This window comes from Alexandromys fortis, unplaced genomic scaffold (genome assembly GCF_014885135.2).
Source record: "Alexandromys fortis isolate MF-2015 unplaced genomic scaffold, M_Fortis_MF-2015_v1.1 scaffold_269, whole genome shotgun sequence".
Taxonomy (NCBI): Eukaryota; Metazoa; Chordata; class Mammalia; order Rodentia; family Cricetidae; genus Alexandromys; species Alexandromys fortis.
The window spans coordinates 922,219-948,525 of NW_026068138.1; positions in this window are offsets into that span (position 1 = coordinate 922,219).

Below are 26,307 nucleotides of genomic sequence, written 5' to 3' on the forward strand. Positions count from 1 at the left end.
GAAACCAAGGACGAGACAGTAAGAACCCGCCCAGGGTCTTCTCCTTGCTTTCTTAGCCAGTAACTCCATATCGTCTCTCCCTCAACGACAGACTGAGGCTGCTTCCTGCTTCTGCTAAGCTTTATGTGTTTGCTGTGTCCTGTTTGTCTCCCAACCCCTGCAACTCTATGGTAACCAGTCCTCAGAATAAGCTTCCCTAGCGGCCTAGGTAGCTGCAGGTTTTCTGGCCAGGCCTGCCTGATATTCCGTGACAGAGGTTAGTGGATCTTGCCTATAAAAAACCCATACAGAAAGTGTTTATATCTAAACACTTAGGCTTCCTGGGCCAGCGGCCAAAACAGGAGAATTTACTGGATGCTATTTAGTGAACAAAGACAAAAGGAAATGTCCACAAGTTATTTTAGCCTATGGCCATGCTAAGGTAGGTGTGGACCGGATTTGGTCCACAAGAAAGAATAGGACAACACCACCTGAGAAACTACTGCCACCATCCAGGCAGAAATGACTGGGGCCTTGGATAAAGAGGCAATACTCAGAACAAGATGGAGTGAGCATTGCTCACCTGAAAGATGAACCTGCTGATGTGACCATCCAGACTGGAATGGAGAGGAGGTGATCTAAGGAGACACTTAATGCGCCTGTCTTGAGACAATGAACCCAAGAAATTGAAATCTCTGCATGAGTCTCTTAGCAGGAGAAGGAAATGGACAATGTCTGGTCCAGTCAGGGAGGATCTTATTTTATGCAGCTCTGGCTGGTGTGAGAACCTTATAGAACTGGAGATGCTCTAATGATGGGTCATGGGCAGGACCAGGTCTGGACAAGGTCAGCTTTCCTGCCCTGTGTTTAAATCTACACCTCAGGATCCCCAGATGGACTTTGGGGGTCACTGACCTCTTTCTTTGCTTCTTCTCTCAATGTGAACCCATCAAATAGATCTATTTCCTCTGTTTTTCGTCACTCCTTGTCATTCATTGGTGTCTTGAGGAGAGGGGTGGTCAAGCCTAGCTTATTAAAGGTTTCCAGGGCCTCTGACCCCCATAACTCCAGTGGTGGCAACTGTGTCACTGAATTTACCCTCCCAAAGTCCTAGGTTGAGCACAGTCAGTAGCTGAGCTCTGTGAACACAGTAGCCATTCAGCCTTTCTAAATGGAGACCTTAGTGTAGAGGAGACAAGCCCAGAGAAAGGAGAGGGGGAAGCCACAGAGTCCTTGTTTGGTGGGGGACAGCAGGAAAGAGGGGTGATCGACAATGAGTTTGGTGAGACTTTGAGTTGTTTGTCTGTGCATGTATGCTCTTATTTCATGGCAGATGCCAGGTCTCTCAGGGCCATCCAGTCACGGGTTGGTACAGTCAGTCTAAAAGGTGGATAGATGCTTGTTTTCTTGAAGCACTCCTACTGAGCTGAAAAGGTCATTGTCATTTAAAATGACCATTTACAACCCAAATTCTTAACCTAAGGTGCCCAAAGTGAACATCAGAATCTAAACTTGGCTGGAAAAACTATTATTTATTTTTTTTATTTTTTTTTAATGTCTAAATAAAGCTTAGCCTTTCCCTTACTGATAAGTGGAGACCAGAAGTCCAGCCGCAGAATCAACAGGGGCAGCAGTCTTTATAGCAGGCGCTCTCACAACGTGTGCTGTCGTAGATAACTTCAGATGCTCATGGCTCCCGGGGCAGTCGCTCTTGTTCCTGTCTCTAGAGCTCATCATTTGGGTCTAACATGGATCCACAACTGTTACTCCATCATCAATTAAATATCCTGGCAATTAGTTTTAGTGACTCGTCTCATTGCTCTGACAAAATACAAAAAAAATCGACTGAAGCAATTTAAAGATGGAAGAAGGGTTTGTGTTGGTTTCTAATTCCGGGGCTGCAGTCTATCGTGGTGGGGGAGGGAGACTGACAGGAGCAAGGGTCTCTGGTCACCTTTTATCTGAAGTCTGAAAGCAAAGGGTGATGCTTGTGCTCAGCTGGCTTTTATTTTTCTGGGACCCCTGGCCATGGAGCGATGCCACCCACATTTAGAGCAGATCTCCCCACCTCAGTTAACCCAGTCTGTATAAGTCCTTCATTGTCATGTTCAGAGGTTGGTTTCCATGGAGTTCTTAAAACCCATCAAGTTGGTGATCAAGATGAACCACCACAGGGAAATAGTGATGGCACAAACCTCCAATCCTAGCACTTAAAAGGCAGAGTAGGTGGTTTTGAGTTCAAGTCCAGCCTGGTCTATGCAATAGGTTCCAGACTAGCCATCTAGCCATGAAATATGGGGCAGGATAAATGGCTTTGCAATTAGGAGCACTGGATGCTCCTCCAGGGAATCTGGGCTAGATTCCCAGTATCGACATGGCATTTCACAACTGTCTTCTACTCCAGTTCCAAGGGCATTTTTGCCTTTTTCTGGCCTTAAAGGGCATTGGGCACATAAGTGGTACACAGACATGCACACACAGGCAAAACACCCATACATATAAACTTTAAAAGTTCACAAATAAAATACGATTCACCACATTTGTATTTCAATATAACTGATTTCTTTCATCACTCTGAGCCGTACCTTATGTCTTTAAGTGCATTGTTCAAAGAAAGGGTCTGTAGGCTTCTCCAATCCCCCCTAGCCTAGGAAGAGCCCTTCCCACCCATGTGTGAGCCCTTCCATCTATCAGATGCTGGTGAGAGTGTTGGTCTTGGTTTGTGGGTAGGCAGAGTTCTCCCTGCTTAAGCACCACGTGCCTAAGTGGGCACCGACTGTGCTGCCCGCCTTCTCCCCCACACAAGCACTTAGCTAATTGTGCTGAACTCAGGGCCAGACCTCGGGGAGAGCGAATAGGCCTGTCTGGACCCCTTGGCAGTCAATTATTCCCCTGAGCAGAAAGATGGATGGCTCCTGCCCATCTGAGTCCGGCTAATAAGACTGTCGATGCTGTTTTAATTCCAAGGCACAGAGCCACCCCCAGCCTTTGTTTTTAACCTCTTAGACTAACGTGGATGCTATGGAATTGGCACCCAGAGATGGGGAAGGGGTGCCAGGCGAGGCCTTTTTGGTACTCGGACATCCCTCTTCTGTCCGTTCCCCTTCTTAGCTGCTTCCTGGACAGCAATCTGGATTGGTTGCTTTTCTCGGGTTTTCATTTCAGGCGAGTTAATCTTTCTTGTAGGTTCTGAAATAGCCTTTTCTCCTGTCAGAGACTCCCCTGGATTTTCTTGTCCTTCCCTGGAACTCTCTAGTCCTTGATGATACTAGAGACGACAGGACTGTGCCTCTTAGTGGAGAGTTGGTTATAGGGAGGGAGGAGTTGTCTGTAGTCTTTCCCTTTGTCATTGCTCAGAGACCCTTGTGGCTTCTGAGAGGTTTTTCTTCTTTTTTTTTTTTTCTCACCAAGTTTCCCCATTCTGTCACTGTAAACCTTTTCTTGAGGATGTGGCCAGCTCTAAATTCAGGCTGAAAGCTCCGGAGTTTGAATAAGAGTCTGTCAGGTTGCTCTGTCACTGAAAGAGGTAAGCCCTCTTTTCCTGTGTGGTTGCAGAGAAGGTGTGGCTTCCTCACCCGCTCTTAACTGAGTCCACTTCTCTGCCCTACTTCTTAATCTGAGAGGATCAGAGAGCATCGTCCTAGAAAACTACCAAGAGCAGTTACATATGAATGCATTGGCTGAGCTGGAAGACATGCATTCATTTCTAGACATACACAGCACCCAGGGATCTGTTACTAAGAAGCACACAAAAATCTGAAAAAAAAAACTAATAAGCAGATCAAATTAGTGATTAAAAAAACAAAACAACCCTCCCCAAAACAGATCTGGGATTAAATGGTATCATTAGTGAAACATAACAGTTAAAAATCGACTCTGGTTCTTTTCAAACTTTTTCAAAAGGCAAAGTATATGTAGTACTGGTAAGTTCATTTCCTATGTTGCAGTTGCCTAGTTACCAAAGGATACTATAAGAAAATAAGATTATGGGCCAATATCCCTGATTAACATAGATGAGAAGTAATAGGCAAAAATCCTAGCAATCTGAATTCAACTTCACACTTAAAGGATCATTTGCTGTGACTGGAAATCAAGGCACGGCACGCTTCATTAGCAACACGAAAGATAAAATTTACAAGATCATCTCCCCGCATTCAGAAAAAATCTGACAAAATCCGATACTGTTCTGTGATAAGATGCCGAATCTCAGCTTCACATCGGAAATCCCAACCTGCGCAATTAGACAGGAGAAAGAAACCAATCAGAGGGAAGGATGTCATTTTTGTTTGCTGATAATATGGTCTCCTGAGAACCTGCCCCCACACCCAGCCAAGAAATAGCCCGGGAATTGACAAATAAATCTAGTGAAGTTGCTTTGGGTTGGCAAAAGCTGGAATGTTGGTGTATTCTAAAAGATTTTATCTCCCCCTTTCTTAATTTCTGTATTGATACAGAGTCTCATCAGAATGTCCAGGCTGGCCTTGAAAGTTCTGTAGTTTGGGGGTGCTTTCTGCTTGAGATTGTCCTGCCTCAGTCTTCCAAGTGGTTTCTTGTTTTACATCATGATATTAGGCCAGTCTATCAAGAAGCTTTGGCTTGCTTTGTGTTCCTTTTAATGAAGTTCTCCACTGTGACTGCACACAGAAAGCAGATCCATCTCTCTAGTCCTTCTCCTAGAATATAATAACCAATGAAGAATTAATTATCAACAAATAGGGTTTGGGGGATTTGAGAAGCCTCGGGGACACTCCTGACTTGCCAGGGCTGAGGACCATAGCTCTGCTCTTCTGTTGCAGAAAGCCACCCTGAATGTAGTGTCTGGCTCAGGTGTCCTTGCTGTGCCCTGTGTCTCCGCATTTTTATTTGGAAAGTGATGGCTGTATTTGTTGTGTATGAGGGTTGCTCTTGTCTGGTGAGGCTGAGAGCCCCGTGGATAAATCTCCACAGCCACAAGTCCCCATGCTGTAGTGGGGAAGTTGTAAAAGCCCTTCAGTTTATTTCATAGTAGACCTATAAATGACTTCATCTTTGGTGAGAGACATAAATGCCCCCTCCTGTGGCAATGGCAGCGCCTACTGAAGATGTTTACCGCTACAGCCACTCAAGAGGCTCCACCTTCCTCTCCAGGCCATCTCCCACCACCTTAGTACAGTACCTTGCAGTGACCTGGGTGACAGGAAGCAGGCCCTCTCTGCATGGTGATTAGCTTTTCTCAAAGGCCATTACACAGTTACTTGAAAATTATTTCTGTACCACTTTGTATGATATGGAGAAGAGGTGTCCTTCTGTCCACATAGGGCAAGGAAAATTATTCTCACTGAAGAATATACAAGTAATGTTGTATATTAGGGGTTTTATTGCTATAAAAAGATACCATGGCCATGGCAGCTCTTATAAGAAAAACATTTAATTGAGGTAGCTCGCTCATAGTTTCAGAGGTTCAGTCCATTATCATCATGGTGGGGAACATGGCAGCTTGCAGACAGGCGTGATGCTGTAGGAATAGATGAGCATCTTGCAGGCAACAGGAAGTCGACTGATAGTCACACTGAGCGAAGCTTGAGCAAAAGAGACCTGCACCCACAGTGACACACTTCCTCCAACAAGGCCACCCCTCCTAAGAGTGCCTCTCCCTTTGGGGGCCATTTTCTTCCAGACCACCACAAGTGTCTATCCATCCAACGGTTTGTTTATGTATAGAAGGAGTTTAAGAGAAAGTATTGGGGCAAGGTGGCAGATATGATCATTCTGCTCGCTATTTATGTGTCTGTTGAGTGTGACATCTATGCTGGCTAGTGTTTTGTCAACTTGATACAAGCTAGAATCATTTGAAAAGAGGGAGCCTCAGTTGAGAAAAAGCTCCCACCAGATTAGCCTGAGAGGGATTTTTTTTTCTTTTGGTTTTTCGAGGCAGGGTTTCTCTGTGGCTTTGGAGCCTGTCCTGGCACTAGCTCTGTAGACCAGGCTGGTCTCGAACACACAGAGATCCGCCTGCCTCTGCCTCCCGAGTGCTGGGATTAAAGGCGTGCGCCACCATCGCCCGGCTGAGAGGGATTTTCTTGATTAATAATTGCTATGAGAAAGTCCAGCTCATTGCAGGTGGTGACACTCCTGGGCACCTGGTCTGGATTTTTATCAGAAAGCAGGAAGAGCAAACCATGAGGAGTGAGCCAGTACACACACACACGGAAGAGAAGCTTCCCCAGGACCAGGACATGCTCATGCATGACACATCTACACCCAGGGATAGTTGAAACCTACTTCTTTTTACTGGTTGGCTTTAAACAAATGTTGAATAATTTTTGTCTGATGAGCACTTCTCAGCACGAATAAGCTGGGGATGTTAGCGCAGGACACCATGACTTGAGGATGAGGGTGAGTACCTTCATGTAGGATTCAGGGCAGGAGCATCTAACTTGTGGGGAGGTGATGGAAACCTGTGATACTAGTGCATGTGGAGGTGATGCTGATGTGAAACAGGAGGATGCGTGTGATGGAAGAGAACTTTACTGAACATCACGCAAATACAAACTCTGTGTGAGCCCCTGTGTTTCAGGTTCTCATCCTGATTTTCTGAAAAGGCTCTCTCTTTGATTACATACAGAGGCCCGGATTTTTCACTTGGCTAGAGCAAGATCACACAGTATGAGAAATTCATTCATCTCGTGAACTGAAGTTACCCTTACAACTTACAACCGCCTGGGCTACAGATGCTGAAAGGGTAATGGACATGTTAGAGCTTTATGACTGTAGAGAGCTGGAATGTGGCAGGGCCAGACCCATAGTATTTTTGGCTGTCTTTAGACCCTGTGGACCCACCCATTACCCACTTCTGTGTTTGATCTAACAGCCTTGTGATGTCAGGCAAATCCTTTCTGAATATGCTAACAGATCGCCGGTTGCCACCAACCCAAGAGCTCTGAATGTCACTAGATGGTACCTGAAACCCAGAAGGGAGTCTTTCCCTGCCTTGCTGTAACCCACCAACCAGATGTTCCCACCAGCATAACTGGTTTCGTGACTTTGGTATGGAGAGGTAGAAGTTTAATGACATTGTTTCCGTGTTGAGACAAGACACAAGAGTCCATGTTCCTCATCTGTGATTGCTCATAGTTGGGTCTATAATAAACCACTTCTTATTCTCTTGAAGGTGAAAGCTTGCTTTGTGTCACCTGGTTTCAGGGTTCACGTGAGGCATTTCCTTCTACCCTGGTGAGGCTCTTTCTTTCAATCCTGGTGGTGGCGTTTTCTTCTGTCGCTTTGGGGTATCCATGCAGCTGACTCAGTAGACAGGCCGTGACTTACTCTTACTCTTAGACTTACTCTTGAAGGCCAACTTGCTGGAATTTAGAATTATTGTGGGGGAAAAAATCCCCGGGCTTGCCTGTGAAGGATTTCCCACATTGGTTTAGCTGAGGTGCAAAGACCCACCCTGCACATGCGCAGCCCTGTTGCATGGACTGGGCTTGGACAGAATAAAATGACAAAAGGCAGCTGAGAGCCAGCATTCATTGCTCTGTGCTTCCTGGCTGCGGTGGTCATGTGATCAGGCACCTCCTGCACCTGCCCCGGCATCTTCCCTGCCACGATGGGCTGCCTGCCCTGGAAGTGTAAGCCCAGACAAAGCTCCCTTCTGTGAGCTGCTTTCATCAGGTATTCTGTTACCACGGCGAGACAAGTGTCTAATACAGATGAATACTCGAAAACTATTAAAGGGGAAAAAACCCACAACATTTGTTGTCTGGTATATACAATGGTGCTAGCAAGAGTCATTTATGTCCCATTTATGCCTAATTACCATATAGTGCAGTAATTATTATGATTAACTAGCTGACAGATGAGTTGGCTGAGCATTTCATTTGATCTAGAAAGCACAGCACATATGGGCTTCATCTCCATCAATCCTCACCCTGCAGCATGGCCATTTGTTCATAATGTTGAGAAGTGACAAGCAACACCGGTCAGCAGTTTCAGACAGCCACATCCAGGAGAGATGCGGAAGAGGAAAGTTGCCGAGTCTCAACACTGGCATCAGCGGAGGAAAAAATCCATTAGTTTTCTGATTGTTGCCTCCACCTATTCATGGGCATCATTAAGAGAAACATGTATGAGACGATAACTCAAAAACAAGGCAGGTAGGCAGCAGCATCCTGAGCTTCACCGCCTGGGGTCGATGTCGGACCTCCACATGCAGGTGTGTGTGTGTGAGCATGCTCTCTCTCTGTTTCACACACACACACACACACACACACACACACACACACACACACACGAATGCACAATCCAAAGAATGAGTGAATGAGCCAGATGTGTTACTTTTTCCTCTAATTCCAGTACACAGGAGGTTGAGTCAGAAGGATCTCAAGTCAAGGACTAGCCTGGGCTGCTCTGTCTAGAGAGAGGGTTACTTAGGTTACAGTACCTGAGGTCCCAGGGTCTTCTGATTGCTGCTGCACTGGGCAGGCCCCTGCATATGGAGTACTCTCAGCCTGGGCACCTGCACACCCTTCTAAGGATGTATGATTTGACCCGAGCTCTTTCCTTACCCCCTTTTCATTTACTGTGACCAGAAGAACCTGCCTTTTCTTGCCCCATATTGTTCAGTTAGAAACACAGCTGAGGGTTTTTAATCTACTTCCTTGCTTGAATTAACAAATGATTTTCCAAACGCCAAGTAAATGGAAGGTACTTATAAACACACACACACAGACACACACACACACACACACACACACACACACACACACTCGCTTGCATCCACAAAGACAAATTGCTACTGCCTGGTCTGTGCTATTTCTGGTGTGCTAACCTTCATTTATAATGCTGTATTTATGTAATTGCAGTCCTGTAGTGGTGGATTAGGATTTCAAAATACGATCTCAGCCACTATCAGAAGGAAAAGGAAAAGATGAAAATGAGCGCAAAACAATTAAAAAATCCTTGTTAGTTTTCCCAGTGGCCCTTGCCACACCTAGGCCATGGGATGCTCGCCTCTGGTCAAGTGTTCGTGTGTGAGAATCTGTGCTTGCCTGTGTGTGTCCACACTTCTGCTCTTGTTATATGTCGGGGCTGAGGCTACATGTGAATAAATGGTGTCTTGCTTGGAGGTGACTATCTTCTTGCGCAACACGGATCTTTCTGTTTAATTATCTGTGGACTCATGAGTCAGAGTCTTGGCCACAGACTCTATCAGATGACCCATGTCCTGCCCTGTCCCTCACACTGCTCTCCCCTTTACACATCCTTGAGTGAGATGCCCGAATGCTCAGACAGCCTCTCTTCCTTTGCGGGGCAGCTTGCCTGCTCATGGCTCACGGGTCTTGACTGCTTTGTTGGGGACGCTGTTTCTCTTGTTTGCTCTCTCCTTGCAAACCTACTGAAATATCACATCCCTTTTCAGTGCTCAGAAAGTTAAGGTAAGGGTCTCCCCCTTTCTTTTTTGTTTGGGATATACAGGGAAGACACAATGTACCTCCACCAGAGCTTGAAACCTTAAGCCATATGCATTTAATTTGGAGGCAGACTTCCCACCCACAGAAGGTTCCCTGAGGATGGGTATATAGCTAAGCAGAGCTTCTCAGGGCTGCCCAGGCCCAGGCTCTGACCCTAATAACTCTGGTGGCATTTAGAGGGGACAGGAAGCAGCACAGTGTCAGTGTGCCTCATTTGACAATGTGGTCAGTACCCTTGATTAAAATCAAAGGACTTGGAAGTAGGACAGGAGAACTGTAAGTCTTGGAAGCTTCCAGGATGAGGGAGATAGAGAAAAAGAAGAGAAAAAAATCATGCCCGCTTAAGTCATGGTCCCAGAAAGCTAGCATTTTCAGCAATGGAAGTCAGCAAGCAGTTGTATTTGGGAGGTGGGGGTGAGGAGTCTCCCAAGAAAGAGTGGGAAGCTAGAGTGTTAGGGAAAATATGCTTAAGCTTTTGACCAGTATCTGAAAAAGAAGCAAAGAAAAAGAAAGGAAAATTTTGCTGATAGCCAGGCTGCAAATGTGAGTTTAGAGGGCACCTCGCTCCAGGCCCTTGGGGCCCAGAGTGAAGAATTGCACCAGGACTACATGGTTAGAAATAAAAATTGACACTATTTATTAAAAAAAGAAAAGGTGTTTGTGGGAATGAGGGTGGCCTGTGAGCTGAGGGAAAAGCTCCCCAAACGAGGTACACAACCCTTCACAGGATGCGTGTGTTGCAGCTGCCTCTTCTGTTTCTACACCATGGCTATTTCTGCACAAGCTGAGAGGGAGCTGAGTGTTGGTGATCTGCTGCCGTTCTACCTTCTCATTTGTATTCGTCTGGGACCCAGCCCGTGAGATGCTCACCTTCACACTCAGGGTGGATCTTCTGTCTTTACACCTCGCTGGAAACACCTTCACACACAAGCCTTGCCATGTATCCTAGGTGACTGAATCTAGTGAAGTTGACAAGAAGACCCTATAAAATGAAAATTTTGTGCTCTGCGAAATGCTCTGTGGAGAGAGGAAAAAGCAAAAGGGCAAACTATGGATGGGAGGTAATATTTGCAAATTACATATTTGACCAAGGATTTGCAACTAGAAGCTATAAAGAACTCTTACAACTTGAACCTAAATATTAGACAGGCAATCCAATCTAGAAAATGGACAAAAGATACCAACAGAAATTTTCCTGGAGACAAAAATACACAAAAAGATATTTTATATCATGAGCCATCTAGGAAATGTAAATTTAATCCCCAAAGAACAATAGGGTACATCCATCAGAACAAATGTAGTACCTTCTAAAAGATTTATATTATTTCTTTAAATTATGTACATAAATGTGTATCTGTGTGTGGGTGTGTGCATAAGAGTGCAGGAGCCTGCAAAGGTCAGAAGAGGGTGTCTGATTGCATGGAGCTGGAGTTATAGGCTGTTATGAACAGCCTATAGGTGTACTGACAACCAAACTTGGATCCTCTGGAAAACCACTAAGCACTCTTAACCACTGAGCCATCTCCCCAACCCCTAAGTAAGGTCTCTTAAAGTATTAAATAACATCAAATGCTAGAAAAAAAAGTACAGAGAAACAAACCATTCATGGGTTGCTGTGATGTCTGTGATGTTTAAAAGGGTATAGCCTTCTAGAAGACAATTTGGGAGTTTCTTACAGAAACAAATGTGCACTGTATTCAATGGTTTATGTGGTTTGTTGACAGGAGCTTCTTGTCCTATCAGTGAGTCATTGTCTAGATTAGCTAAGCCTCCGAGCATGCTTGTGAGGGAGTTTCTAGATTGTGTTCATAGACGAGGGAAGACCCACCCTAAATATGGGAGCTGTCTGGGAGGCACCATTCCATTTGTTGAAGTCCTAGGCTGAATGAGTAAGCTGGACATTGGCATCTATTTTTGTCTTCTCTATGGCTGTGGATACAATATGGCCCGCTGCCTCACAGTCCTATGGACACAACCTCCCCACCATGAAGGACTGAACCATTAAATGGTGAGCCAGATTAAACCCTTTCTTCTCAGATTGCCTTTCCTGGCATAGTTCATCATAGCAATAGAAAAAGTAATGAAGTCGGGCAGTGGTGGCATCGCCTTTAATCCTGGCACTGAGGAGGCAGGTGGATCTCTGAGTCTGAGGCCAGCTTGGTCTACAGAGTGAGTACAGAACAGTCAGGGCTACATAGAGAAACCCTATCTTAGAAAAAAAAAAAGAAAGAAAAAGTAATGAATATACCATACTATACAGAAATTACAGTTTTGAGTATTTATTCTAAGCAAATGAAAACTTACATTCACAACAAACCCACACAATAGTGTTTATAGCAACTTCATTTAGCATAACCCCAAACTAGAAACAGCCCAGATTTATTGGGTAGTTGGGTTGGCAAACTATGGCACATCTACACCTTGCAATATTACTCAGAAATATAAAGGCATACAATAACAATCCAGGCAATAACCTGGGAGGAACCCAAGCAATGTAAGTTGCTTAAAAAAATATCAACCTTAAAAGGTTATACTGTACAGCTCCCATTTCCATAAAATTCTTTAACTAATTATAGCAATGAAGGATCTATGATATGCTGATTTTGTAAATGTCATGGGTCTTGACTATGAAAGTCCCACATATCCACATGAGATAAATTGCTCTGACTGCCAGGGCGGCGGTGGCACACGCCTTTAATCCCAGTGCTTGGGAGGCAGAGACAAGTGGATCTCTGTGAGTTAGAGGCCAGTCTGGTTTACAGAACAAGTTCCAGGACAAATTCCAAAGCTAAAGAAAAACCCTGTCTTGAAAAACCAAATAAATAAACAACAAAATAAATAAATAAATAAATAAATAAATAAATAAATAAATGCTTAGACCTAAGTGTTGTAAGGGGTTTCTTGCTTGTTTCCCAGCCGCTAGGCAGCTCAGACCTTAAATAGTCACACATAAACCATATTACCTAAATTACTACTTGGCCCATTAGCTCTAGCTTCTTATTTGCTAACTCTTACATCTTAATTTAACCCATCTCCATTAATCTGTGCTTTACCATGAGGTCATGGCCTACCAGCAAAGTTTCAGCACATCTGGTCTGTCTCAAGTGGTGGATCCATGGCTTCTCTCTAACTCCCAGCATTCAGTTTAGTTTTCCCTGCCTAGCTAAATTCTGCCTTGCTATAGGTCCAAAGCAGTTTTTTTATTAATCAATGGTAATGACAGCATACAAAGGAGAATCCCACATCACCTAAGTATACACAGGCAGAGGGAGAAAGAGAGAGGGAGTGAGATGTGGTGAAATTCAGCTACAGTGAGTGGATTACCATCAATTTCCTGATTGTGATAGTGTATAATCCGTGTGTTACCATGAGGGAAAACAGGGCTAATTGAGTGAGTTCAAGCATCGCTTTATTATTCTTTACTGTGAATGAAGCAGTTAGACCAGAAGGCTCTTCCAGAAGGTATCTGTAATTATCTCAAAAAGCTAAGAGAACAAAACACCTCATCTCAAACGAACATCCTCCATAGAGGACCCCAGTCAGTGACTAGGACCAAGCTTATATCCCTTGCTGTCTGGTGTAGACCAAGACCAGTTCTTTGTGTCTCTAAGACCCATGAAGGCTCGGTCTGTGTGATGTTGCACACAGCTGCCCTCCTCAGTCTCCACTTAAAGTTTGGGAACTGTAGCATCAGGAACCAAGCTTCCCTAAAGAGTGAGGTTTCTTCTTGGTGCTCCCTGCCGTGGTGTTTAGGGTTTGTATTCCTGTGCTCACATAGGGGTTTGATTCTCAGATCGATGCTAATGGTAGTTAGGGGGTAGAAACCATCCTGGGACTTGGTGAGACTGAGATAAAATTATCAGAAAGGAGCCCCCACGGTGGAATCCTGCTGCTTCTCTAAGCAAAGGGAGAGAAGCTGCCCAGGATAGATAGATGTGCTTTTTCTCCTTACCTGTCCCGTGCTCTGTGCCACCTGAGACTCATCACTGCCAAGTATAACACTCACACCTTGTGCTTTTACTACTGTGAGCCAAAATACAAAATAGAATCTTTTTTTTTAAATGTAGGTCTCTCTCTCTCTCTCTCTCTCTCTCTCTCTCTCTCTCTCTCTCTCTCTGTGTGTGTGTGTGTGTGTGTATTTGTGATTTGTATGTATGCCATGTATGGTACTCACAGAGGCCAGACAAAGGCATTGGGTCCTCTAGGGCTGGAGTTATAGCTAATGGTTGTGAGCCACCCAGTGTATATGCAGTGTGCTGAACTTGGATCCTCCGTGAGACTAGCAATGGTGCTTTTAACTGCTTCAGCCTCAACATCTTTTTTTCTTTCTGTGGTGGACAAATACACCCACTTTATACCAAAGCCTCTTCAATAGATGGCTTCATTTATCTCCCCCATCCTCATCCCCATCCCCGCTCCTCTCTGTAGTACTTTCTTGTTGGGACTGTAACCTGCAAGCAATGGCTCAGAGACTTACTGATTATAAAGGTTCTGCCTTGGCTTGGGCTTGTTCTGACTAGTTCTTACAACTTAAATTAACCCATATTTTTAAACCTGTGTTCTTCTGCAAGACTCATTACCTCATTTGCGTACTGCCCATCCTGCCTCCTCGCCGTCTGACTCGTAACTCAACCTCTCTTCCTCCTACTGTTCTCTCTGTGCTAGTGGTCCTGCCTATACTCTCCTAGCTATTGGCCACTCAGATCTTTAGTAAACCAATCAGAGCAATATCTTCACACTTTTACCCCCTTCCCACTCACCCCCTTCCTTTGCTCTTTTGAGACTGCATCTCACATATCCCGTTTGACCCCAGTCTTGATATAGCTGAGAATGACCTTGAACTTGCAGTCTCCTACTTCAACTTGGGAGTACAGGTGTGCGCCTTCACATCTGGTTTTATATGGTGCTGGGAGGTGGAACTCAGGGCTCTGTTTACATTAGAGTAACACTCTACTAACTAAGCTGCATCCTCAGCTGTATAGTGCACTCACAAAACTATTATTTTATCACAATTATTTTAGCATTATCAGGTGAGTAATGGCAAAGTCAGATCATAACTTGCCAACAAATTGCCTGGTGGTTACAGATCCCAGACTCCAAGTTCTTGGTCTAAACACACTGGAGAGAGAAGACAGTCCTTTTGAATGTAGGCCAGTCGTGTCCAGAGCAGAATCATGAACACTCCAAGTAGAAGGGGAAAAGCAATTTTAGTTACTTTCCAAAACAGAACGAAGACATCTAAGGTCAAGACTGTGTAGCTGATTATCCCAGGCGCCATGGTAAGACACAACTTGGCAGTTGTTTTGAAGAGAATATTTAAGAATTTCTTTTCCCGTTTGTCACTCAGAATAGAAGTTAAGTCCTAAAAATAGTTATTGAGGGGAACAAAATTGTACAAACAAGGATCCTCCAGAGTCTATCCAAGACCTCAGGGCTGCTTCTGGGGGCTGGGCTAGACTTTCTCATTAGACTTCCGCAGGGGCAGCTCACTCATTCTGTTAATCTTTCCCCTCTAAGTTCACAAGAGCACCAGGTTTGGATGGATTCTCAGTCAGCCTTTAATGTGGCTCACTAGCTGAGCATGGAGGTGCAAAGCCTACAATCCCAGCAATCCAACAGACTAATTATAAAGGCTTAGGCTACCTGGCTCCAAATCTCAGAAAAACAAATGGAAGGCCAGGATATAACTGAGTGCTTTGTCTATCCTGCACTTGAATCTGAGTTTAATTCTCAGCACTTCACAAAATCAAAGTGCATATATATATACACACACACACGCGCACACACACACACACACACACACACACAATGAAATTCACTTTCAGGGAGAACTGATTCTCTCTTTTTTTAAGTTAATTTTTATTTTTGTGTATATGTGTTTCTCTGTGTGAGTTTATGCCAGGTTCAGATCCTTGTTGTGGCCAGAAGATGTAGTGGCATTTCATTTGAACTTTAATAAGTAAAGCTTGCCTGAAAATCAGAAAATAAAACAGCCACACTGACCAGCCTTACAGACCAGGCAGCAATGACACACACCCTTAATCCCGGTAGCCACACTAGCTTGCCGTAGAAACCAGGCAGTAGTGGTGCATGCCCTTAATCCCAGAACTAGAGAGGATTATTAAAACAGGAGCAGACAGGTCTCAGGTTCAGTCTCATTCTGGGATTCCTGGAGGTAGGATCACCATTTCAGACTGAGGAAGAGGTAAGAGCCAGTAACTGGCTGTTTTGCTTTTCTGACCTTCAGGTTGAACCCCAATTTCTGTCTCCAATTTTTTTTATTAATCGTGCTACAAGAAGAGGCTATTATAGACTGTCAAGCTGGAGTTATAAGTCATTGTGGGCTGCCTGATGTGGGTGCTGAGAACTAAACCCCAGTCCTAGTCTAGAAGAACAGCAAACACTCTTTTTTTTCTTTTCTTTTTCTTATTTATTTATTTATTTATTAAAGATTTCTGCCTCCTCCCCACCACCGCCTCCCACTTCCCCCTCCCCCAGTCAACTCCCCCTCCCTCATCAGCCCAAAGAGCAATCAGGGTTCCCTGCCCTGTGGGAAGTCCAAGGACCCCCACCTCCATCCAGGTCTAGTAAGGTGAGCATCCAAACTGCCTGGGCTCCCACAAAGCCAGTACGTGCAGTAGGATCAAAACCCAGTGCCATTGTTCTTGAGTTTTCAGTAGTCCTCATTGTCCGCTATGTTCAGCGAGTCCGTTTTTATCCCATGCTTTTTCAGACCCAGGCCAACTGGCCATACTTATTTCTAACAAAACTGACTTCAAACTAAAATCAATCAGAAGAGGTCGAGATGGACACTTTATACTCATAACAGGAACAATTCATCAGGATGACATCTCAATCCTGAATATCTATGCCCCTAATATAAAAGAACCCAATTATATAAAAGAAATATTACTAGAACTCAAGGCAGACATCAAACCACACACACTAGTAGAAGGAGACTTCAACACACCTCTCTCTCCAATGGACAGGTCAATCAGACAGAAACCTAATAGAGAATTAAGAGAATTATTGGAGGTAATGAAGCAAATGGACTTAACAGACATCTATAGAACACTCCACCCAAATAGGAAAGAATATACCTTCTTCTCTGCAGCTCATGGAACCTTCTCGAAAATTGACCACATACTCGGTAACAAAGGAAACCTCCACATATACAAAAAAAATCAGTGTCCACCTGTGTCTTATCAGATCACCACGGATTAAAGCTAGAAGGCAACAACAATGCTACCCCCAGAAAGCCGACAAACTCATGGAAACTGAACAATCAACTACTGAACCACACCTGGGTCAAGGAAGAAATTAAGAAAGAAATTAAAGTCTTCCTTGAATTTAATGAAAATAAACAGCAAACACTCTTAACCACTGATCCATTTCTCCATCCCTAGAAGGCTCTTATGGCTCTCTTATAAGGTCACATTGTGGAATGCTGCCATTTCTACCCTGAAGCCAGTGCAGCCACTGGCTTGTTTCTATCCTAACTGGAGTAGCAGAGGAAGCTTTATTGCCGTTGTTTCTGGAAATTTTCCACTTAACAATATGTTTAATTCTCAGAGACATGATTTAGTTTATCCCAACAAAATCCTGTAACATTGTAACATTGAATGTAAGCAGAGAGTTTAAGTTTTAAATTGCTCATTTCTGATTCTCTTGGCTGTTGCTACTCTTTCTAAAAAGTTTGGCCACGTCATGTATTACTCACTAAGGCACTCATTATGCCATCCAGGGGTGTTTTAGGTGTTAAGCAAATCAGAGTCTCTGACTTACTCCTGATACCATCATTCTTACTGTTGCTACTGTATTCACTGTTAATTTTGGCAATACATGTCATTGTTCGAGTCAGATCTCACACTTGTGGGTCTAAAAGGTTATTATTGCCTGGGTTTCTCTCTTGATATGTGATTAACAAAATATAGGTTTTATAATTCCTAGGCCAGGGGCAAGTAAAAATCACTTCTTGCAGAGCTCTGTTTTGAGTGTTTGTTTCTGTTCTTAGACTAGGTCTTTCTATGTCCTCTGATGTGTGTTTGATTCTGTTCTTAGACTAGGTCTTTCTATGTCCTCTGATGTGTGTTTGACTTTTTCAGAGGAGATGCGAACAGACATTTTCTCACCCATACACCCACCCCAGATAGGACATCAACGACAGGTGGAAGAAATTATTCTACCCAAGTTCAACATGGTAAAACAATTGAGCTTATTGGGCTGCTTGAAGAAGCAGAGATGACTCAAAGGTAGCTCCATCACTGGAATGCTCACCCTAGTATGGGTGTCAACTCAGAACACGGCATCCCTCAAACTTTTTGCACAGCTTGCACACAGCTCAGTGGATCAGAAGGTCACTTTTGGACAGCAGTTTTATTGGAGCATTGCCTCTCTGAGTCACTGTTTGCTATTTCTATAACCTTGGGGAGGAACCTTGTACGTTTTGTTAATTTCAGGAACTTCTTGAGACTTGCTTGTTGTTTACTTCCTAAGTTTTATGATCCTCTCTCTCTTTTTCAAATATAAAGAAATTGTTAGACAACATTCTTCAGAGATCATCCTGCCTCTGTCTCCCAAGTGCTGGGATTACATGTACCAACATGCTCTGGTCCGAGTCCAGTTTAAACTGAAGTTCCTGGTGGATGTACAAAGAATTCTTGTGTCTGGATACATCATCAGCTGATTCCTACCTATACTTGTGATGCATTTTGATGCAGCAAGTGCCTGGTGTTATATCCATCCCAACCCTCAGGATTTTAAATATTATTTCCATCAACAGCGAATGTGGCAGTTGTTTGACTTATAGCAGTGTGCCTTGCTGTGCTTAGTGTGGGGCTTGATGTCAACATTTCTGACTGTATAATCTGTGGCGAGGAATGCTGACTTTGGCCCAGTAGCCAGAGGGATTGCTCTAAACAGTTTACACCCCTGCAGAACAGATGCTATGATTTCATTCTTGCGGACCACTATCAACTCTGTCCAGAAGCTGGTGCAGCCAGAAGCTCTTGCCAAACCCATCTCCATCTCAAATGGAGTGACAGACGCAGCCTTATTGATGCTGCCTTCTGGAAATTTCCTACTTACCAATATGTTTGATTTTTGGAAACATGATTTAGTTTATCCCCCAAAACCTCCTATAACGTTGAATACAAGCAGAAGGCTTAAGATAAGGTTTTAAATTGCTCATTTCTGGTTCACTTGGTCATTGCTAAATAGATATTTCTGGAAAATTAACTATGGTAATCCATATATTTTGACATTAATTGGATTGCTGCATGCACCCCTTTGCCTGGGTTGTCTTATTCCAAACATGGCACTCTGTCCGTGACCACCAGAAACTGCACGCTTCCAAAACTACATGCAAGCTCAGGTTCCAGACTGAATCCACCCCAAAATATACAGCTGTGCTGCTTAGTCTGTGAAGAAGGAAGAAGGTGAGCCAACATCTGGGAGGCTGTGAAAGCACAATCTCTCATGACTAGAAAAGTCCATTTCAGAATGAGGGGTGATTTTTAAGAATGTTTTGAATTGGCGGGAAACTGTGAAAGGACCACAATTGAAGCCTCTTCCTTTTCCCCTAAACAATTTGCTTGGCTTTGTTTTAACTGAGGTAGAGTCCTTGCCCCCTTTAGGGTGTGCACAGGTATGTGTTGTGTGAACACAGGCATGTGGAGGTACATGTGAATGCAGAGGCCAGAGGAGGATGTTAGGTATCCTGCTCTGTCGATCTCCACTGCATTCCTTTGAAGCAGGATCTCTCACTGAAGCTGGAGTTAGGTTGGCCAGCAGCAAGCTTGGGAAACCCCATCTCCATTCCCCACAGCGCTGAGGTTGCAGGCACATGTCCAAACACACGAGGCTTTTACTTGGGTGCTCAGAATTAAAACTAGGGTCACTTACTGACTGAGCTGTCTCTCCAGCCCTGAGGTAGAGGTTTTATTCCGTAAATTTTATTTTTATTATTATAAAAATTATTCATTTTCGTGTATTTGCCTGCATGCATTTATGGCATCATGAGCAGGCAGGGACCCCTGGAGATCAGAAGAGACATCAGATTTCCTGGAACTGAAGTCACAGGTGATTGTGAGCCAAATGAATGTCCTCTGTGAGAATAGTAAGCACTCTTAATCACTGAGCCGTATCTCTATTCCGTTCTATTATTTTTAAGTGTGTGTGTGTGTGTGTGAATGTGAACATGGGTGACTGTCTGAAGAGGCCAGAGGTGTAAGATACTCCAGAGTTGTAGTTACAAGGGTCTGTGAGCCACTTGGGATGGGTGCTCATCAGTCCTATGGAAGAGCAGTGAAGACTTGTTAACAAGTACCTTTACTTTCTATCCCCTAAGGTGGGTTTTTAAAAATTTTCTCTCATATATCACATCCTGACCAGTTTCCCTTCCCTCAGCTCCTCCTATTTCCTCTCCCTAGATCCATTCACTTCTCTTCCCTTTCCCTTCAGAAATGAGTAGACCTCCCAGGGATATCAACTGAATATAGTAGCATGGCAAGTTGTCATAAGACTAGGCCCATACCCTCATCTCAAGGCTGGAGGCAGCAACCTGTTTGCAGTGACTGTTTGTTCCTGGCCACCCAAACCCAATGTAATTACATAGAAACTGTACTAAATACAACACTGCCTGGCCTATTATCTTAAGCATATTTCTACCTAGCTCTTACCTCTTAAATTAACCCATTTCTCTTATTTTGCATTTTGCCACAAGGTCATGGCCTACTGGAATGTTCCAGCATCTTTCTCCTCCAGTGGCTACATGGCATCTCACTGACTCTACCTACTTTCTATTCTATCTTTGCTTGAAATTCCCACCTTACTCTGTTCTGTCCTGTGATAGGCCCAAGCATCTTCTTTATTAACCAATGGCATTCAGGCATTCACAGAATACAGTTGAGAATCCCACATTAGCAACCCAGTAGGAGCAAAAGTGTCCCAAGTGCAAGCAAAAGACTCAGAGATACCTCCACTCCCACTGTCAGGAGTCCCACAGGAACACCAAGCTACACAACCATAACGTAGGTGCAGAGGACCTACAACAGACCCATGCAGGCTCCCCGATCCTCGCTTCAGCTCTGTGAGCCCCTGTAAGCCCTGCTTAGTTGGTTCTATAAGTTGTGTGAAGGTAGGGTTTTTAAATATCATCTTCAGCAGGTAGGATTTAGCATCTGGGAAAGTTACCAGTGGAGGAAATCCCAGTATGAGCCCTTGAAAACATGGCCTGAAAGTGAGCTCCTGGGTGCATGGGGAGAGAACTGAAAGGTGGATCAAAGTGAGTTTCTGAAACCTTAGCTTTGAACCGCTTTTGGAGGCTGCACACCATGTTGTGCTCTCTTTCATAGAAGGTTATAAAAGGGTGAAGTATCATCTAATGCATTTCTGTAGGACATGTCCAGTGGCCATAGGCAATGGAATGGGGTAGGATGGAGATAAGAGACCACTTGAAACAGTCCTTGATTTAAAGGACCTCAGAGTTAAGGTCACTGAACTAATGAAAAATCATTGAAGCCCAAACTGTGCTGTGCTCTGACTTCTGACATGGAAGTTTTGTAGAGTGGAAATGACATGGGGCACCTTATTCAAAGATGCCTATTGAGGAGGTCAGTCTTTGAACTATATCATTGGTAACTGTCTTAGGTAGGGTTTCTATTGCTGTGAAAAGACACCATGACCATGGCAACTCTTGCAAAGGAAAACATTTAATTGGGTCTGTCTTACAGTTAAGAGGTTTAGTTCAGTATCATCATGGTGGGAAGCACAGCAGCATAGGCTAACATAGTGCTGGAGAGGTAGCTGATAGTTCTACTTCTTCATCTATAGGCAGCAGGAGGAGACTATGTACCACACTGAGTGCAGCTTGAGCATATAAGACTTCAAAGCCTGCCTCTACAATGACAGACTTCCTCCAACAAGGCCACATCTCCTGATAGTGCCATTCTCTGTGGACTAAGCATTCAACACATGGGTCTATGGGAGCATTCCTATTCAGACCACCACAGTAATGCTTGTGTCAGTGTTTATAGAGCAGGGACAGAGGCCTGTGTGATATTAGCAAGTGAGGATGACAGAGTTGTGGGACATTCCTAAGGAAGCAACAAAAACAACCCTTCATGACATCTTGCAGATGCCTGTGGAGAAGGGGAAAGGGTTTCCAGCTGAGCTTTGATTATGGAAGATCTTAAGGCAGGAAGAGATGCCTGGAGTCCATGTAGAGCACCTTGCTCAAGTTTTGTCTCTGCTGTCATACTGACCATCTCCATGTTCTATAGGCTCTGAGGAAGCAGGGATAAGCAGGATGTAGCTCTGCAGAATGGGTTTTCAGGTTATCGCAGATGAGAAGTGTAAAAGTGAAATTATTTTATTAGGAACATGTAAAACCTATGAATCATTAAGGAACCCACCCAAAGCACAAGAGGCATGGCAGACTCTAAACTGTAGGCAAGAATATTAATCAGCTCATGCTAGGACTATTCAGGTGTCTACAGCTCTAAGCTTCTCCTTTGGAATCTCCACCAAATTTCCCAGGCTAAAGGTAAGTGACGTTTGCTAGATTGGGGAATGACTTCTTTTCTGAGGTACCAGTGTGTCCTGTGCAGCATATACTATTTGTCCACAAGTCGGTTCTACAGAGTGTACCTTATTTTGTTTGGGACATGAGGAGAAGCCCTATGTAAAACCTCCCAGTCTGCTCACCACAGCTGTGCTTCCTTACACAAGGCCTGCTCCAGATCAAGCCAATCAGCACCTCAACCTGACTGAGGGAGGGGTCAGCACTTTAGCATGGCTGAGGGAAGGGTCACAAGGCCCTGCCTCTAGTTAAGGAGATACTGACAGGTGACTGGATGCAGAGGAGGGGAAGTCACTTATTCTTCAGAGTATGGTGGGTAGCTTAGGTTAGCCATGGTGTGGGTAGATGGCCTCACCTTGATACTTGTGCCAGAAGCACTAATGAGACACAGTGGATTATGTGTCTATAGGTTATGTGTCTATGAGGACATGAGCGTGGTGGGACGGGGGATATGAGGGCTGGAGGGCATTGGGATTGGATATGATCAAGACATATATAGGTAGGTGCAAAGTTGTCAAATAAATAATTAAAAATACTCTTTAGAAAAAAGAATGAAAAAGAAATGCTGTTTTTGTTTATGACTACCCTTCTCTCTGGCAAGGGCAGCAATGAGTTGGCTATTTCATACTGACTCCGTCATTAGTTTATTTACGTGTGTATGTGTGCTAAGTGTTTCATGAAGAGCTTCTGGTCCCCAGCACTTACTGCCACACAAGTAAATAACTAATACCCACACATGGTCTCACAGAGATGTGACTGGCATTGTTAGGGTCCGTGTCTGGGCCCCGCCAGTCACAAGAAACTCAGCCATTTGCCCCCAGTATGTTGATTAAAGACAGGTGACATCAAGGAGAGAAAGGGATTTCTATATGACCACATGGGGAACAAGTAAGGAAGCACAGTGACCACTTTTATTCCCAGCCTGTCTTGGGGTCCTGACATGAGGGCGAGGGCTATGTGAAACTAAGCAGCCCTGGTCAAGGTGTGGTCCTGCCCATCACTGGGGACCAGTCTGTTTTGCAAGCTGTCAGAACTTTGTGCAGCCTCTCCCTGGGAGGCAAGATCTTCATCCCCTACCCACATGGCACCATGGCTTCTGGGATTCCTGAGGAAATTTTAACTCTTCGGGGTATGCTATTTTAATAGGAAAATGGCTGAATGGAGGGTGAAACATTCTCTTCGAATTATCGTCTTCTCTCCTCATAGGGTTACAAGGACCTTATCCATGAGACTTTGAGTTCTAATGGGTTTTCCAGAAGGGTTCAGATTCCAACAATGGCACTTTTCTTTTTCTTGGTGTGTGTGTGTGTACATCTGTATGAGGGTACAAATGTTCATGTGTGTGCATGCCTGTGGAGCTTAGAGTGACTCTAAACATCTTCCTCTGTAACTTTCCACTGTATTTTTGAGACAAGGGCCCTCCCTCCCTCCCTCTTTCTCTGAACTCAGAGCTCACAGATTTGGCTAGCCTGGCTGGCCATTGAGTCCCAGAGTTTTTCTTGTTGCCACCTTCCTCATCACTGCCATGACGAGCTCTTTTTGAGGGCTGGGAAATTTGAATTAAGGTCCTTGTGCTTATGTAACAGACATTATGTCAATGGACCCGAACTTCATTCTCTAGTTTCTATTTTGTTTCTTTTAGGATTAGAGAATAAATAACCAAGCCTGCAAAGAGCCATCCCAGGTGCTTTTGCTTGTTCTGGCCCTGCTCTAAGTGTCGCTTCCCCTCTACCACAGATGGACTGAATCGTGGGCTGTATATGTCTCCAGAGGAAGGAGGAGGGAAGTGAGTTCTTTATGGCTGCATTGTTTGACGTCAGAGCCCCCAGCTGATCCTCCTATTCAGCTCTAACACTCCTCTATACCTACTCAGCTCCCCCACTGTTTGCCAGACAAAATAAAATAAAAACAAAATCACCAAAGAGTCCAGAAAATGGAAAGAAAAGTAAAGGATAAAGAAGAGTTGCGGGACCTTTGACATCAATTTCGCTCTCCCAGTGGGGTCTTTATTTTCTGCTTCCTGTGCTGAAAAAAAAATTGATTTACACTTGGTTTGTTACAGATTCTAGAGAAGTGGGAATGTGGTTTCTAACCTCATACTTTGTGTAACAAATCTCTGTAGTCCCTAAACTACAGAGAACCTAGGGCACTGGGAAGAACTTGGTTTTTATTGAAATACATAATAGTTACCAAAGATGTGGTTTGGTTCAGGAAAACGCAAGGGCCAGTGTCTTTGTTGCTGTGTTGAACACCGCAACCAAACACAACCTGGTGAAGACAGGGTTTGTTTCAGCTCACAACCCGTAGGTCACACTCCATCACTGAGGGAAGTCCGGGTAGAAGCTCAAAACAGGAGCCTGGAGGCAGGAGATGATGCAGAAGCTGTGGAGGAGTGCTGGTCTCCATGACTTCCTCAGTCTGCTTTCTTAAAGCACCCAGGGCCACTAGCCCAGGGATGGCACAGAGAGCTGGGCCCTCTCACAGGCCAATCTGGTGGGGGCATTTTTTTTTTCTAGCCAAGGTTTCCTCTTCCTAGATGACTCTGGCAGCACACTTAGCAAAGGAGCCATGGAGGCCAACAGGCACCTCTTTGGGACAAGCAACAGACATTTCTTTAACAAGCTCAGGCAAGTGAATGGTCTCAGATACAAGTTCAAGGAGATACTGAGATGGATTGCTGAGGGAAGGGGTTTATTAGAAGAGCTGTTAATGCCATAAATAGACAGGTAGATAGATAACATCCTGGTGGGAGCTTTTAGGAGAACTTAGGGCCCCAGCGTCAAAGACAGACAGCATGATGGGAGTTAGGGCTTGCCAGAGTTAGGGGGTCTCTTTTACTAGCTCTTTGAGTAGGGGGTGGTTTCATAGCACAGGATCTAGGCAGGAGGAATGGCAATGTGAACAGGATGTGTGGCTGCCAATTCCCACTTTCCCCAGGTGAGAGATCCTGGTCCCTGCACGTCTCTTAGCTAGGGTCTCAGAAACAACGCTCTCAGTCCGGGGTCTGTGTCATCTGTGAGAGGGGAGGTGTTGCTCCTGGGGCTGCAGCCTGAGCAGAAATCAGGTCTGAAGCCTAGCATTACATCCTCATAAGAAGCAGCTCACTTCAGGATCCTAGATGTTTGCAGGAGGCATTACTGTTAGATTCTAAAAGCTCAGAGTTACTCTGATCTCCCCGTCTCTCCACCTCTGTCTCCTTGTACATTCATAATGCCTACATTCATTCCAAAATGGAGTGGGCATGGTAGCTTTTTGTGTATGATGCTGGGATTCCTGAGAGCCCTTCTTCACAGGGCTCTGGAGTGCCTTTGGGTACTGATTTGGATAGAGCATCTACACCAAGAGATGTGAAAATTTGGATGTTAGCTTTGTACATTTTCTGATGCTGGAGATTCTGGAAAGCCCTCCTTCACAGGGTTCCAGCATGCCTTTGGGTACAGATTTGGATAGTGCACCTACATCAAGAGATGTGAAAATTTGGATGTTAGCTCTGTGCATTTTCCTTATATTCTCCTAAACAGAGTAAGGCTTCAATCCCATGGTCTTTTGTACTTATGTATTCATTTATTTTTGTGTGTGGTATATATATGTGGGAGGGTATTATATGTGCATGTGCTATGTGTTTTCATATGTGTGCCCATGTGCATTTGCATGTGTGTGTGTGTGTGTGTGCATGCATGCATGCACACATGCATCAGGAATCTAGAAATCAAGCTTGGGTTTCATTTTTCAAGACCCACCTGTCTCAAGATTTTGAGACAGGGTCTCTCACTAGGACCTGTAGTTCACCAGTTAGGATGGGTGATCAAGGCCCAGGGATCCGCCTACCTCTGCCTCCCCATACTGGTATTTCAGGTGTTTGCAATGTCTAACTTTCTTACTTGAATGCTGGGAGCTCAACCTTGGGTCCTCATGTTGAATGGCAGACAGTTTACCCACTGAGCCTTTTTTCCAACCTCTGTACTTTTTTTGTTGTTTAAATCAAGTTCTAAACTCACTAGAAAACAAAATAAAACAAAACATTCAGAACATTTGATCTTGTCTTGTGGGTTTTGTAGCTTAGATTGCCCCCTAAATCAGTCATACTGTAGACTATGGTGAGGTGGATATATTGTCCCTTAGATCTTTTACAAATGGCTGTCTGTGTCTTGGACACTCAAGATGCCTTCGGTCTGCTACAGGCTGCACACTCCATATTTCCATGATAGCCAAAGGCAGCATTTGAAGCAATTCCCTTTGAGTGGTGGCGGTGGGGGTTGCTTTAAATGAAGCTCGCTGATGAAAGGTTTGGAATTT